The sequence below is a fragment of the Chenopodium album genome, chromosome 24 (assembly GCF_948465745.1).
Source record: "Chenopodium album chromosome 24, dcCheAlbu1.1, whole genome shotgun sequence".
NCBI lineage: Eukaryota > Viridiplantae > Streptophyta > Magnoliopsida > Caryophyllales > Amaranthaceae > Chenopodium > Chenopodium album.
Window position 1 is genome coordinate 38,781,942 of NC_137857.1, and position 17,556 is coordinate 38,799,497.

Below are 17,556 nucleotides of genomic sequence, written 5' to 3' on the forward strand. Positions count from 1 at the left end.
AAAACTGTTGACAGAATAGCACCATAACCAACTTTTGTTCCACTCGGAACACAATGAGCTAAATGCTGATACATAAGTGATGGAAAATTAATTTTAATTCTCCTTGACAGACAAAAAATAACCGCCATGTCCATCAAGCAAGCTTCACCCTTCTTGGCAACTCTTGGTAAGATGGTTTTCTTAACAAGATTGAACAGTAGTTTGTTTAAGGGACTAAGATCATTATGACTCATAATATTCTTCCCCCTTTTTCCTCCTAGGGCTTCAACTATGTCACCACTTAAGTAATTTCCAACTTTAACACTAGACTTACCCTTAATGTAAGTCTCATACCCTTCCATGGGTGTTCTCAGAATTTTGCTCAAAGTTTCAACATCTAACTCGATGTTAATTTTTCCTATTTTACTTGTTATAATTCCCAATTTTGCTTCGAAATTTTCACATAATTCAGTCATGGCACTCGGATACATCAAATTATTAGAAACTTTAACCAGCAGATACTCCCAGCCTTGGAACTTAATTAAATCAATAAATTCAAGAAACCTAGCACTCCTACAGTAATCTAAATCAATACGATGACCAACAATATACCTATCAGATTGCACTTCAAGCTCAACTTGATCGATTTCTTCCTCATCCTCTGATTTCTCCTTTTCTGAACCATCCTCTTCCAAATTGCGAGCAAACTCCTCAACCTCCTCAATGTGATCCTCCAAGGACTTCTCTTGACCCTTCTTTGCCTTCCATTCCCTCAATTTGTCAAGAACTGACTTGGTGATGTTTTCTAATTGTTCGGGGTTAGGGTTTTGCATGGTGGAAGATGGTGGGTTGATGATTTGTGTTTCGGAATTCGAGACAATCGGAAGTGATGAAACTTCTTCTTGCTCAGAGGTTGGGTTGTGGTGTGAGTTTTCTGACGAGCTTAGGGAGGTGATTATGGTCATGGTTTCTTCTTCAAGAGTTTTGTAGAATGATGTAGAAAGTTTTTTCACAGAGGAGTAAATGATTTTGACAGCGTGATGATGTAAGGTGGTTGTGGGTGCCTTATATATTTAATGAAGCAGTGTAAGGAAGTTAATGGGTTTACTGAGCAGTCATTAATTGAACAGATTCAATTAATTTTCTAAAAATAAAACACGCAAGATGTATTTACCAAAATCATTTTCTTTCTAAATTCATTTAACTTTCAAAGCAAAATCACTGTTCACAAATACGCAATTGGAACACGCTTTCTACACATATACACTGTACATTACTACTAGCAAAATTAATTGAGCGTTTTAATGAACTTACCTTCAGTAATTAACAACGGTGATACTTCAGCTATGTTTATCACACCAAAGTTGTGATAAATGCTCTTTTTCCTTTATTTACATTATTTTTGACTCTGCCATATCTTGGAACTTCAGAGGCTAGTACTTCAGCTTGATCATCCCAAGTTCCAGTCTCAATTTCTCAAACCTTTCTCTGTTCCAGGGCTTGGTTAGAATATCTGCAATTTGATTTTCAGTTTGGCAAAATTCTAACTTAATATTCCTTTGCTCCACATTATCTTTTAGAAAGTGATGCCTAATGTGGATATGTTTTACCTTTGAGTGTTGAACTGGATCCTTAGAAATACATATAGCACTTGTGTTATCACAGTAAATAGGTACACATTTAAAAATAATACCAAAATCTCTGACCTGTTGTTTTATCCATAGAACTTGAGAACAACATGCTGTTGCTGCCACATATTCAGCTTCAGCTGTAGATGAAGCAACTGTGTTTTGCTTCTTGGAACCCCAAGAAACTAAACAAGGTCCTAAAAATTGTACCATACCTGAAGTGCTTTTCCTATTTACCAAATCACCTGCATAGTCAGCGTCAGTTAAACTATTTAAATCAAAATAATCACTTCTAGGATAGAAGAGACTCAAATCGTCAGTTCCTTTCAAGTATCCAAGGATTCTTTTTACTGCTGTAAGGTGAGACTCCTTTGGATTTGCTTGGAACCTGGCACACAGACCTACACTAAAAGATATGTCAGGTCTACTGGCTGTTAAGTAAAGTAGTGAGCCTATCATACCTCGATACATAGATTGATCTATGCAAGTTCCAGATGGATCTTCATCCAATCTAGTAGCAGTTCCCATTGGAGTATTATTGGTTTTGGCATTTTCCAACTTGTATTTCTTGATCAGTTCCTTAATATATTTTTGCTGATGAATCATAATTCCCTCTTCAGTTTGCTTGATTTGCAAACCAAGAAAGAAATTTAATTCTCCAATCATGCTCATTTCAAATTCTCCACTCATAAGGTCAGCAAAGTACTTGCACAAAGATTCATTAGTTGCACCAAATAGAATATCGTCAACATAAATTTGTACAACTAGGATATCAGTTCCATTTGACTTTAAAAACAAAGTTTTATCAATTTTACCACGTTTAAATCCATTAGCCAAAAGGAACTTTGATAACCTTTCATACCATGCTCTAGGAGCTTGCTTTAGCCCATATAGAGCCTTGTCAAGCTTATAGACATGGTTTGGGAACTCTGGATTTTCAAATCCAGGAGGCTGTTTCACATAGACTTCCTCATTTAGGTATCCATTTAAGAATGCACATTTTACATCCATCTGGTACAGCCTAAATCCCATGTAAGCAGCAAAAGCAATAAGTAAACGAATAGCTTCTAACCTGGCTACTGGAGCAAATGTTTCTTCATAGTCTATTCCTTCTTGCTGATTGAAACCCTGTACAACTAGTCTTGCTTTGTTCCTGACAATAATACCATGTTCATCTAGTTTTTTCCTGAACACCCATTTTAGTCCAATTGACTTCTTGTCTTTTGGTCTAGGTTCCAGATGCCAAACTTTATTTCTTTCAAATTCATTCAGTTCAGCTTGCATAGCATTAATCCAGTCAGCGTCAGTCAAAGCCTCAACATAATTTTTAGGTTCCATAAAAGAAAGAAATGCATTGAATGCACAGAAGTTTCTAAGCTGAGATCTGGTTTAAGTTCCTTTGGTTATGTCACTCATGATTACATCTACTGGATGAGATTTCTGATGTTTCCAGGGCCTTGGAGTGAAATCTTTGATTGGATACAATCTTTCTTCATTATTGTTGACTGGTTCTTCTGTAGGAACTTTATTCTGGATCTCAGGTTGAACTTCTTCAGGAGTTTCCACTTGTTGCCCTTCATTATGATTTTCGTTTGGTTCTTGATTTGGAGTTCCTGGTGCATTCTCCAACTCTGGTTCAGCATTTGCTTCAGGATTCGTTACCTCAGCAATTTCCACTTGCTGCTTCTGCAGTGATGCTGGTTCCTCATCTGGATTCTGCTTGCGCACAAGTCCAATTTCAAAATCATCATCACAATCCTGTACGTCAATCAATTGTTCAGTCTCATCAAATATAATATGTACATACTCCTCAACACACATGGTTCTTTTATTATAGACTCTGTAGGCTTTACTATTTGAAGCATATCCTAGGAATACAGCCTCATCACTACGTTCATCAAACTTTCCCAAGTTCCTCTTACCATTATTATGGACAAAACATTTACAACCAAAAGATCTAAAGTAAGAAATATTAGGTTTTCTCCCTTTCATAAGGTCATAAGGTGTTTTGTTTGTGATGGCTCTAATAGATACTCTATTGAGTATATAACATGCTGTGTTTACTGCTTCTGCCTAGAAGTTCCTAGGCAGTCTGCTTAATATCAGCTTGTCCTCGCCATGTCTTCAAGACTCCTATTCTTGCGTTCCACCACTCCATTTTGTTGTGGAGTTCTTGGGGCAGAGAAGTTATGGTCCATACCATACTCATTACAGAATTCATCAAATTTGGAGTTTTCAAATTCTGTTCCATGATCTGATCTTAGATGTATCAAGTGATTTCCTGTCCTTCTCTGTTCTTTCTTTACAAAAGCAACAAACTCATCAAACGTTTCATCCTTGCTAACAAGAAAGAAAACCCAAGTGAACCTTGAAAAATCATCAACAATAACCATTACATATTTCTTACCACTTCTGCTTTGAATTCTCATTGGACCATAGAGATCTATATAATGAGTTCCAAAGGCCTTTTGGTACTTACCATCTTCTTGGACTTGAAGGAAATTCGAGTCTGTTTTCCTTTAGCGCAAGCTTCACACACTTTGTCATACAAAAACTTAATGCAAGGAAGTCCTTCCACTAAGTTCTTAGATCTTAATTTATCAAGTAAAGAAAAGCTTGCATGGCCAAATCTCTTGTGCCATAAAAGAGGATCATCCTCAATAACACTAAGACATGTTAAGCTGCTGTTAGGAACCTCGTTAAGATCCACAACATATGTGTTCCCTTTCCGAGTTCCTTCTAAAATAATGTTCCCAGTGTCATTGTGGATGATTCTACACTTATTAGAAGTAAAGCTAACAGAGTTACCTTTGTCACAAAACTGTGAAATATTTAACAGATTGTGTTTGAGACTGTAGGGAATATTTCAAGCATCATGATCCCAAACTTGAACCCCACTGTGATCATACACTAAAGTACGGTGGCGTTCCAAAGGGAAAGAAAAGAGAGCAAAAGAGTCGCCAACAAGTTTTAGGAACTTGTAAACCCAAAAGACAATCCAAAAGGACCATCAACTCCATAAGGTCTTGAACCAAACAGGGTCCGGGGATGAGGGTACGAATCCAATCTACAAAAGAAAGGACCCGCCCTATAAAATAGGCCTCTACTTTGTTCTGCTCGTATTCATGTGCGCTTTTCGAATAACATACAAACATCATATTAAACCTATCCTGTTTATCTATGTTGGTTGAATATTAATGCACAAATAATACTATTATTGGCGATCACTTGAGTTAAAATCACATTAGCCTAAACCAAATTAATAATTATCTTATTAAGCGTGATTTCAAGTACAAATTCTCTTTAACAATCATAAAAGGTGTGATCAAGCAATAACAATAAAAAATATATCAAGCAACATAATAATAAGCAATATTAAAATATAATCATAATCAATAATAAATCATGTTAAAGCATAATAAAGCTTAATAATAATAGCAAGATCCTAGGCATGATACTAACAAAATTAATAACAAATCCTAGCATGTCACTAAGCAATAAAGATCAAAGCTTTAAACCTAACATGGTACTAACATGCTAACATGATATTAGAAATAAGTAAAGGCACCCTAAACATGATACTAGAAAGCATAAAATAACATCCTAACATGATACTAGGAATTAAATACATCCTAACATGATACTAGGAATCATAAAACAATAATAAGCATGCTTTCTACATTGAAAGAGAGTAATAAGATTACATACTTTGAAGCCTCGTACCTCTTTCTAATAACAAAATACACAAGTTAGTAAACTTCAATGAAAATAAATAAAGAACAATTAAAGAATTAAATTGAAATCAAATTAAATAAAGTTTTGACTAGTTTTGGACCAAACCTTCAGAAATTATCAAACCTTGCACGTCTAGGGCGAAGGCAACTTCGAACTTGGCTAAGAGACTCTAAATCTTGTGAATGCGGAATTGTATTTAAAAGGTTGGTTTAGAAAGAGAGAGAGAGAAAATAAGCTATATTGCTTAGAGAGAGAATAGAGAGAATTAATGATGAGAGTTGATGATTCTGAAAACAGAGATTCGGACCCTATTTATAATGAAAATAGTCCGGAAAATTACAGAATTTGATAAGGAATAAAACTACACACTGGCCAGGAATCGACTCTGTCGCGAGGCGACAGGGTCTGTCGCGTGGCGACAGACTTGTCGTTTGGCGACAACCTGTATTAGCGCGTTTTCTTCACGCGGAATCCGATCTTTAATCAACTTGATCTACGGAATCCGTACAGAAGATAAAATACGTATTTTTAAGATAATAAAATAATGTTTTACTCCAAATAAAAGTCTATTTTAAAATAAATAATTATTGAATCTAATAATATTAGAATTAAAAAGAATCTTCTAGAAACTTCCAGAAAATTATAATTAATCCTAATGATTTTAGGAATAACAATTAATATTGGGCCCTCCTCTAGATCATTGGGCCGTATGTAAATAATTAACCGGGCCCAGTTTAGTATTTTGGCCATAACTTCCTCAATATTCATCGGAATTGGGTTTATAATATATCGTTGGAAAGGTCTTTTCGAGCCCCATCCAACTACACTATTATTGGACCTTAATCATGGACCAAACTAAACTGGTTTGGCTATTTTCGAATAAATAGAGTTATTTTCAAAAACAGAGAGAAGAGAATTTTAAATAAAACTAAACCGCAACACTTGACTTTCAACCACTTTCACCTCATTCGATTATGGTTTGACGTGAAAGGCATTCATCACTGGGTTTGGTTTTGGGGAGACACAAATGGATGTCTACAGAAGCCCCCACTTTGACTGAGTTTGGAGAAACTTATGTTTCGAAAACAAAAGTCAAAGTATCGATAGGGACGGAGAACAATTTAGAACGTTCTGCGATTCCAAATCATTCTTATAACGCCGATACCTGCAAACTAATCATTAGTTAAAACAGATAAAAGAGTTTAAGAAACGCGTATCTTGCACCGTCGAGCACACGTCTCTGAGCGTAACCGTTTTGCTGCATTTCATTTTGACGACCTTCTACAAGCTAGAGAACGCCATCTTGCTGTTGTTGATGTTCACTCGTCTCTGAACAATGGAGTCTTTTTTGAGGATTGTTCACTCGTCTCTGAACAATGGAGCTTTAAATGATATGTTCATGCATCTCTGAACAATAGAGCTTGATAGAATGAGATGTCCACGCGTCTCTGAACTATAGAGCTTGATGATATGTCCTCGCATCTCTGAACAAAAGAGCTTGATGATATGTCCACGCGTCTCTGAACAAAAGAGCTTGATGATATGTCCACGCGTCTCTGAACAAAAGAGCTTGATGATATGTCCACGCGTCTCAGAACAAAAGAGCTTTGATGATATGTCCACGCGTCTCTGAACAAAAGAGCTTGATGATATGTCCACGCGTCTCTGAACAAAAGAGCTTGATGACATGTCCACGCGTCTCTGAACAAAAGAGCTTGATACTTGAATGTTTGTTGCGATCGTTCGGTTGGCTGCGAACAGGAACTTTGCTGAATGGTTGTATCCTGTAAAAATCAAAAGAATTGCCAAAAGACTTTGCTGGTGTTTTTCTTAGGGTTGACCTAAGGCTTGATGTGTTTCTTAGGGTTGACCTAAGGCTTGATGTGTTTCTTAGGGTTGACCTAAGGTGAATGATTGACTTGAGGTTGACTCAATGTGACTGACTGACTTGAGGTTGACCCAAGGTGAATTGACACGACATGACTCAATGTACATGACTCGTGTGTGGTGTGCGACTCGAAAATGCAAAAAAGAAAAAAATTTCCGTCATTTTTGTGGAGGGTACTGACTTTCTCCCGAAAAAGAAAGACGCGAAAAAGAATCGAAATGTTTGATGGTGCATGTTGAATGAGCTTAGTCAAGTATATGCATTTGATACTATCTCTCAAGGTACAAGGAGTAATTCCTCCTAAACTATCTTAGTTGACTCGATTATGAAAGTATTTAGGTAACTTACGCACGGAGGCTAAGCACTTCATACTTTGATACAATGATGATTATAAGTGATGAGTGATGTGTGATATGACAAAGCATGCTTCAACGTTATGTTAAGATTTCATGACAAAAGATTCCTAATTGGAAGTCTATTTGGTCATGTATCTGTGATGTGTGTGAAAGTGACACTAAAGTTAGGCTGCAAAGGCTAAGTGTATGGAAAAGTATTATTTGATAAGAGTCAAATAATGATGACTCTTAGGCTAGGTAGGCTAATGATGTAAGGATCAAGCCCCCAAGTCTAGCTCTAAGTAAATAGGGATGAGCATTGGAGATCCCTTGATATGATCATGGTGTAAGTGTGTGAATGTTAAAATGAATGCATTTTTATTATGGTCGCACCTCAATGTGAGGTTGCCTACGTATCCTTTAGGAATCAGGCCGAACGTAGCTCTAGCCGAACCTCGCACAAGTGTGTATATACCTCAAAAAGGTCTTTTTTAAGGGTTGTAACGTGGTTAGGCTAAAGGTTAGAGAAGAAGGGGATAAAGGCTCAAGACCCTAGATAAGCCCCCAAGGTGTGCAACCTTGCTTTTAATTTGAATCTTTGTATTTTTATGCTTGAGGTTTCTCATTTTTGAGCTCTTTTTCTTTTTTTGTTTTTGCTCTTCTTCTTTTTTTTTTTGCTTTTGCATTTTTTTATTTTTATAAGTGTGGGCAATCTCGATCATGCGATCTATCACTCACTTGGCATTCATGTTTCTCAGGCACGGTACCGAGCACTCGATAAGAAACGCAATCTGAGACATGTTCTTATCAAAGATATTTTCATATCAAAGACATTGGAACACTTGCCCTTTTGTACACTTTTATTTATATTTTTTATTTTTATCACTCAAGCTTTTGTAAATTGGAACTTGCATAAGTTACACACCATCCCATCCCAAGGTTAGTAGATGTGGGTTGAAAAATGAAAGGTCTATCGTTAGACGAGGCTCAAAGTGGTTTATCAAAAAAAAGGATTATATATTTAAAGGGTGAAGATGATATGACATGGCTACAAGGGGTGCCTCAAATCATTGGTATACCTTGTGCTTAGTTCGACCTTGATTTTTTTTTTTTTTTTTTTTTTTTTTTTTTTTTTTGCTATGCAATGCATTGATCATATGTGAGGGAAGAAATGCTCATTTTATTAAAGGGGAACAAAATAAAAAACCTATGTAATATATCTAAGGTAGACAAAGGGTGCCTATGCTAGACTTATGGGGGAAAGGTTTGAAAAAAAAGAAGAAGAAAGCATGAAATCTTAGTGAGAAGCTTGCCTTGTATTTTGTCTCATCATTACTCCTTTTTTATTATTATTATTATCAATCACATGATTCGAACTCGATTCAACATGCATAGATGGGAAGAGATCATGAAAGAATGAAGAGAAGTATGATATAAATGGGGAAAGAATGTAGTAAGTGGGAAGATGATGGAGATGGAGAAATATGGAAGAATTAAGAATAGAATGGACCCCCAACTCAAATGACGGAAGAACGACTCATGCATGAACCTAAGACATGGTCATGATGACATATACAAAGTGTGTTCTAAGACTAATGAGTGTAGGTGACATGTTAAGACTTGTGTCATGACCATGTGGCTAGACTATGTGACTAGACTCAAGTAAAGACTAAGTTAAGACTTCACGTATGTGCATTAAACTGGATAGGCTGTAGTATTTTAGTCATAACTTTTAATCTGTGACTCTGATTGGGACGAAACAAACGCCAAATTAAAGATAAAACTCGGGGCTACAGATACATAGGTTATACGACTCGTGGTTCTTCCTAGAACTCCGGCTATGACCAAAACAAGTTGACGCATGTGCAGTATACGGGAATAAAAATCCGGGTTGACTTAAAGAAACTATGACTCGACTTTAGGCTTTTTTATTAGTTCAAATTAATTAATTAATTAATTAAACAAAGTCCTTTAGTCATTGGTCAATTTATTTAGTCTTAATCACAAGTCAAACAAACGGTTAACACATATATAATATGCACAAGTAAGGATGCACAAATAGTTCACATAGTCACAATATGATGCAATGAGTTTGCAACCTAACCATGGCTCTAGTTCTCTAAAGTTCAAGGATATGGGTTAAGTCAAAAAGGTCCATGGTTATGAATCCATATGCATTGCACACAAGCCTACCGTGAGGGTTGGAGCGAATGGACGGGACCCCGCGAGTTCGTGATGAAATCGAACTCGACTCCATGGTTTGGTGGATTCACAAACTTTGCACGTACCCAAATTTGAACTTTGCACATGATAGTGGGATATTCCATTGGGCAGGTGAAGCAGGAACCCCCAGAGGGTTATATCCATATGTAGAACACATATGGGTTTAGAAAAGTGAGAAAAGGACTCAATCAATAAGTAAAATCAAGCCAACAATGCTAGAAATGGTCAAAGCAAGAAGGCAGACCCCTGGCTCGGTATTGGAAGAACTTGGCGCCAGACTACAGGGACTGTCGCCGCAAAAAAGCCTCTATCGCCAAGCGACAGAACTGTCGCCAGGCGACATAAACTTTTTACGGGCGACAAGCCCTATTTTCTAGACGCTAGTTCCTACATGCCTTGGCAAGTTTCTGTGTTCTTAGAATTTTTCAGATTTCGCATCATCTTTTCGATTCTAGTCATGAAAGATATTTCTCAAATTTCCTACGTGTAAAATTCCTAGGTATTGACTCATGGGGCTCTCCCATGAGAACCTTTTAATGCATATGACAATAATGTTAATCAAATCACGCACATGAAATACTTAGAATTTTTCGAGTCTCATCCGCTCATTCTAAACAATTTCAGGAATATAAATAGAAATCCTCCCCAGTGGAGTCGCCAAAAAACTGTAGGGAATATTTCAAGCATCATGATCCCAAACTTGAACCCCACTGTGATCATACACTAAAGTACGGTGGCGTTCCAAAGGGAAAGAAAAGAGAGCAAAAGAGTCGCCAACAAGTTTTAGGAACTTGTAAACCCAAAAGACAATCCAAAAGGACCATCAACTCCATAAGGTCTTGAACCAAACAGGGTCCGGGGATGAGGGTACGAATCCAATCTACAAAAGAAAGGACCCGCCCTATAAAATAGGCCTCTACTTTGTTCTGCTCGTATTCATGTGCGCTTTTCGAATAACATACAAACATCATATTAAACCTATCCTGTTTATCTATGTTGGTTGAATATTAATGCACAAATAATACTACTATTGGCGATCACTTGAGTTAAAATCACATTAGCCTAAACCAAATTAATAATTATCTTATTAAGCGTGATTTCAAGTACAAATTCTCTTTAACAATCATAAAAGGTGTGATCAAGCAATAACAATAAAAAATATATCAAGCAACATAATAATAAGCAATATTAAAATATAATCATAATCAATAATAAATCATGTTAAAGCATAATAAAGCTTAATAATAATAGCAAGATCCTAGGCATGATACTAACAAAATTAATAACAAATCCTAGCATGTCACTATGCAATAAAGATCAAAGCTTTAAACCTAACATGGTACTAACATGCTAACATGATATTAGAAATAAGTAAAGGCACCCTAAACATGATACTAGAAAGCATAAAATAACATCCTAACATGATACTAGGAATTAAATACATCCTAACATGATACTAGGAATCATAAAACAATAATAAGCATGCTTTCTACATTGAAAGAGAGTAATAAGATTACATACTTTGAAGCCTCGTACCTCTTTCTAATAACAAAATACACAAGTTAGTAAACTTCAATGAAAATAAATAAAGAACAATTAAAGAATTAAATTGAAATCAAATTAAATAAAGTTTTGACTAGTTTTGGACCAAACCTTCAGAAATTATCAAACCTTGCACGTCTAGGGCGAAGGCAACTTCGAACTTGGCTAAGAGACTCTAAATCTTGTGAATGCGGAATTGTATTTAAAAGGTTGGTTTAGAAAGAGAGAGAGAGAAAATAAGCTATATTGCTTAGAGAGAGAATAGAGAGAATTAATGATGAGAGTTGATGATTCTGAAAACAGAGATTCGGACCCTATTTATAATGAAAATAGTCCGGAAAATTACAGAATTTGATAAGGAATAAAACTACACACTGTCGCCAGGAATCGACTCTGTCGCGAGGCGACAGGGTCTGTCGCGTGGCGACAGACTTGTCGTTTGGCGACAACCTGTATTAGCGCGTTTTCTTCACGCGGAATCCGATCTTTAATCAACTTGATCTACGGAATCCGTACAGAAGATAAAATACGTATTTTTAAGATAATAAAATAATGTTTTACTCCAAATAAAAGTCTATTTTAAAATAAATAATTATTGAATCTAATAATATTAGAATTAAAAAGAATCTTCTAGAAACTTCCAGAAAATTATAATTAATCCTAATGATTTTAGGAATAACAATTAATATTGGGCCCTCCTCTAGATCATTGGGCCGTATGTAAATAATTAACCGGGCCCAGTTTAGTATTTTGGCCATAACTTCCTCAATATTCATCGGAATTGGGTTTATAATATATCGTTGGAAAGGTCTTTTCGAGCCCCATCTAACTACACTATTATTGGACCTTAATCATGGACCAAAATAAACTGGTTTGGCTATTTTCGAATAAATAGAGTTATTTTCAAAAACAGAGAGAAGAGAATTTTAAATAAAACTAAACCGCAACACTTGACTTTCAACCACTTTCACCTCATTCGATTATGGTTCGACGTGAAAGGCATTCATCACTGGGTTTGGTTTTGGGGAGACACAAATGGGTGTCTACAGAGACCCTCGACTAAAAATACATTATCAATAGCATGGGAACGTGACCTTCCTATCTTACCAATAGCAATTATATCTTCTTTCATGTTGTCACCAAAGGTCACAGTTCCTCCATAGTAGACATCCAGTGAGAGAAATCTAGTTTTATCTCCAGTCATGTGCTTAGAACAACCATTGTCGAGGTACCAAGTGTTGTTCCCCCTCACTGGAACCTGCAAGAAGAATTAAACGTTAGAGTCAGGAACCCAGGTTTCTTTGGGTTCCTGTGTAACAGAAGTTGATTCATTTTTCTTAACCTAGACTTGTTCTACATGTTTGACATTCTTCTGAGTGCATTTTTCTTTCTTAGGACATTTAACCTGCTTATGTCCAGTATTGCCACAGAAATAACAAACGATACTACTAGGCAAATTAACATACTTCTTTTCTTTCTGGAACTTCTTCTTAAAACCTAAACCTTCAGTTCTCTTGGTCTGAGCATTAGTGATCCAGTCAGGAACTCTATACTCTATTGGTTGTTTACCCTTCCTAGCTCTCTCAAGTTCCCCCTTAAGACGTGCTTTATCCATTTTTAGATCTTCCAAATCATATTTTAATTTTTCAAAATTCGGATATTCAGTAAGTGGAGGAACTTCAGAGTTAGGAGTGTCTACACTGAGCTTTAGTAAAGATAATTCTACATTTAGAAGTATATTATCATGTTTCAGGTTTTCAACAGTCTCTTTCAAAATTTTATTATCATCGAACAGACTAAAGAACCTATATTGAATATCAAACTTCATGTTATCAACCCACTCACTGTTCTCTTTGTAAGTTTCTAAAGCTCTATCACTTTGTTGTTTGGATCTATGTAATTCCTTTATATCTTCCTGAATTTCCAGAACAGCATTTATTAGATTCTCTTTAGACAGATGTTTTAAATTATTGTAAGAGTACCATACCTCAAATTCTAGCTCCTTCAATTTGGCAGCTTCATCAGTTTTTGCCATCAGACACAAATGAGCAGTTTCTTCTAAAGGTTGGTCCTATTCTTCCTCTGAATCTGTATCTCCCCAGGCAGCTAACATGGCTTTCTTAACATTGTCCTTGGTGAAATAAGGCTTGTAGACTCTTGACTCTTTGGATTGCTCCTTGCCATTAGTCTTTCCTTTCTCTCCATCCTGAACAGGACAATCTTTGATAAAGTGATCCTTTGACCCACACTTAAAACACGTTGTGTTTCTGGAATTTGTGAACTTCTTGTTCCTATCAAACTTCCTATTGTTCATCATTTTCTTAAACTTCCTAACTAGCATAGCCATCTCTTCCTCATCAACTTCTGATTCTTCAGAGTCTTGAGCCTTGAGTGCCAGACTCTTATTTCTTGAATTTTCAGTGTTGGAACTCAGATGAAGTTCATGAGTCATCAATGATCCAGCTAGTTGTTCCATGTTGAACTTGGTAAAGTCCTTAGCTTCCTGCATGGCAGTCACCTTGGATCTCCATCGTTCATCTTGTGGAAGGCTTCTTAAGATTTTCCTAGCCTGTTCATCAATAGGAATATGTCTACCAAGGGAGTTCAGTTCATTAATTATATCATTGAATCTAGTAAACATCTCCTCTATGGTTTCCTTAGATTGCATTTCAAACCTTTCATATCTAGACATTAATAAATCAATTTTAGAACGTTTTACCTCATTGGTACCTTCATGAGTTACCTGTAGCAAATCCCATATCTGTTTAGCAGACTTGCACCCCATGATACGATTATGTTCATGAGGTCCAAGTCCACAGTGTAAATACTTTATTGCTAAAGCATTCAGTTCAAGTTTTTGATAATCTTCCTTATCATAATCAGAAATGGATTTAAACACTACCTCATGTTTGTCATTGGTTTGAGTTATTTCAAAATCACCAGTTTTAATAACACGCCAAACCTGGTAATTTTCAGCCTTGATGAAGATCTCCATCCTGTTCTTCCAGTATGCATAGAACTTACCATTGAACATAGGTGGACGTTGGGTTGAGTAACCTTCTTCTAGTTTCTCCTTGTAATTCATCTCTCCAGGAACTTACTCAGCAAAGTTATCTGCAAACACTTGAGAACCTTGCTCTGATACCAATTGTTAGTTGAGACGAACACTACAAGAGGGGGGGTGAATTGTAGATGAGTTCCTAGTGACTATTTTTCGAAATATAAAACAGAACAAAACAGAATAAAACAGGAACTTGTAAAGCACACAGTATTTTACGAGGAAACCTTCTAGTGCCCAACTAGAAGTAAAACCTCGACCCTACCTTAGGGATTTCAAACACAACCACTTTCACTATAATAGGGCAAACACCACATTACAACCTATTATAACAAAGTCTATACTCTCAAGTTCCTAAAAGAACTCTCTACAGAACAGCACCCTGTTCTACCCTGTCTAAGTCCCACACTTAGACTCACTCGTACTTCCCAAGTACAGATCTTCCCCTTCTCACCAGAAGCTAACACTTTAAACAAGATTAACAAATTCTCTCTCCCAATTAACCCAAACCAAATACAAGAAATAAACACCTAGTATATGATAGGCAAGCTATGCATGAAACCCGAAACTAATATGACAAGTTTATAAGCTTGGCAAACTTACGCAATTTAAGCTCTGTAATTCTTCACGCATAAAACTCACAAAACCTTAACTCATTTCATTCTCTACTATTTATACAAGCAAGACTCGTATAGAAAGTAGGTTTTCAAAAAGATAAATAAGTTAAACTTAACTTATCTTAAAACACGGTTTTAAACAAATCTTTGTGAAGAAAATCTTTTCAGAAAATAAGATAGACATATTTAGTTAAAAAGATAGTTAAAAAGCATAATATCTTTTTAACAAACAGATTTTAAGAAATAAGCTTTTAAATTAAAATCTTTTTCGAATTCTATCTTTTTATATTTTTCGATTTTAATTAACTTGCCAAGCTATCTTGTCACGCTTCTAATAAATTCCATGCATATCCTACTTAACATATTTAACAATAAATCTAGAAGATAAAATCTTAACTAAACTATTGATGCGCTGCGCTCTTGATCTGGTAGGTTTACTTGGGCTCCACACTTTACTAAGTTCCTCCAAAGAACTTAGTCATTCATCTTCAGGTTCCCGTTAGGGAACGTTCCTGTTAGGGAACTTAGCTCCTGTGAGGGAACTCTTCTTCTTATTGAATAACTTTCTGGATAAAGAGCTTCTTCAAGGCTTCCTAGCATCAGCTACTTCTTCCATCTCCAAGATCAATTTCACCTAAGCTAAACAAACACTTGAGAAACCTTTATTAGATGAGTTTGCTTCAGTTTAAGTTCCTCATCATCAAAACCTTTATACATCAACAATATCCAGGGGATCAAGACAGGGGAAAAAAGAGTATGTTGCCGAGGTTAAGATTATTAGTAGGCTAAGGCATCGAAACCTTGTACAACTTATTGGTTGGTGCCATGATAACGGTGAATTTTTACTTGTTTACGAGTTTATGCCAAATGGTAGTTTGGATTCTCACTTATTTGGTATGAAGCCACCCCTATCTTGGCCTTTGAGGTACAAAATAGCTCAAGGGTTGGCTTCAGGGTATTTACACGAGGAGTGGGAGCAAGGTGTGGTGCATCGTGACATAAAATCGAGCAATATAATGCTAGATTCGAATTTTAATGTCAAGCTAGGGGATTTTGGCCTAGCAACAGTAATGGAACATGCGTGTTGCACAGACAATTACTCTGGCTGGGACTTTAGGTTACGTGGCACCGGAATACATGAGTACCCGAAAGGCTAGTAAAGAATCGGATGTATACAGTTTTGGCGTGGTTGCAATAGAGATTGCTACCGGAAGGCAGTTAAAGGATCCAATTAGTGAAGGAACAAATATGATAGGTTTAATACAATGGGTGTGGGATCTATATGGCAATGGAGGGCTACTTTCGGCCACTGATCAAATGCTACGAATGGAATTCGATGCTAAACAATTCGAGTGTTTGATGCTCGTTGGTTTGTGGTGTGTTCATCCTGACTACAATTATAGGCCGTCTATAAAACAAGCTATTCAAGTGCTCAACTTTGAGGCTGCTTTGCCAAGTCTTCCACCTACAATGTCGGTTCCGGTCTATCAAGTACCGGTAACGACGCCATCAGATGGCTCTATTGGCCCTTCAATGCTTAGTACAAGCCTTGAAATTGGTCGTTAGATGTATCTAATTTGTACCATATTCGCATATGTTCAATTCTTGGTGTAACAATCATAAAGTTGAACACTCAACGTATTGTTTTGCAAAATTCGAATTATTTTTGCAATGTTTTAAGGAATAGGCTGTTTAATACGAAGGTTTTCTAGTACATCATCAAATTGAAGACTAATCTTTTGAAAATTTTATAGTGATCGTTTGAAATATGGCTATCATAATATTTTAATGATTATGTAGTTTATATTTGACATATTGTTGTCTAAGTAATAAATTATACCACGTATTACTTTATTTTTGGTGTAAAATAGTACTATCATCACTTATTATTTATCAAATTTTAGTTTCATTTATATAAATTATTTTTTTTTTACCCGGTTCACCCTTTGGCTAACTCGGATTCGAGGATCAGTTCTGGGTGGTTAGGTTCCAGTCCCCTCCCAATTGTTGTTGTGAGGGATCGAACACGGGTCCTCCCTACCATGTGTAGTCCCAATCGCCATAAAACGAACATCTAACTGGTTATAATATTTATTATTATTTTATATAACTATTTTATGTTGCATCAAAATTTTCAATAAGTATATTTGTATTATAGATATTAGAAGAATAGCTAATTGTGTCCATATTATAATGTAATCTTTTGTTTATCATTAAAATAATGTAATATTTATATTTCAAACGACCACTGTAAAAACTACTTGTGTTTTTTTCTTAAATTGATTTTGTTTGTTTTCGATTGAAAGATATTTGGGTTTTCATTTTTTATGGTTTTTGTTCATTGAAATTTGTTGAAAAAAATGGAGCGATGTATTATACTCCGTATTTTGGAATGCTAATTCCTATTCAGAAAAGAAAAAAAAAAATGGAATGTTAATTCAAGTTGCATTTATTTAATTTTGAATTTATGTTAAAATTTGGTAGTAATGCTTGATATTCGACTATTTTAGGTTAATAATATTAATAAAAAGTGAGCATGGTCAGATTTTTT

General features: G+C 35.9%; 1 pseudogene; it reads left to right on the forward strand.

The window, feature by feature from the left end:
- Window positions 1-16,082: 16,082 nt before the first annotated feature.
- On the forward strand, window positions 16,083-16,571 carry LOC145611057 (L-type lectin-domain containing receptor kinase IX.1 pseudogene; annotated as a pseudogene).
- The last annotated feature ends 985 nt before the right edge of the window (window positions 16,572-17,556 follow it).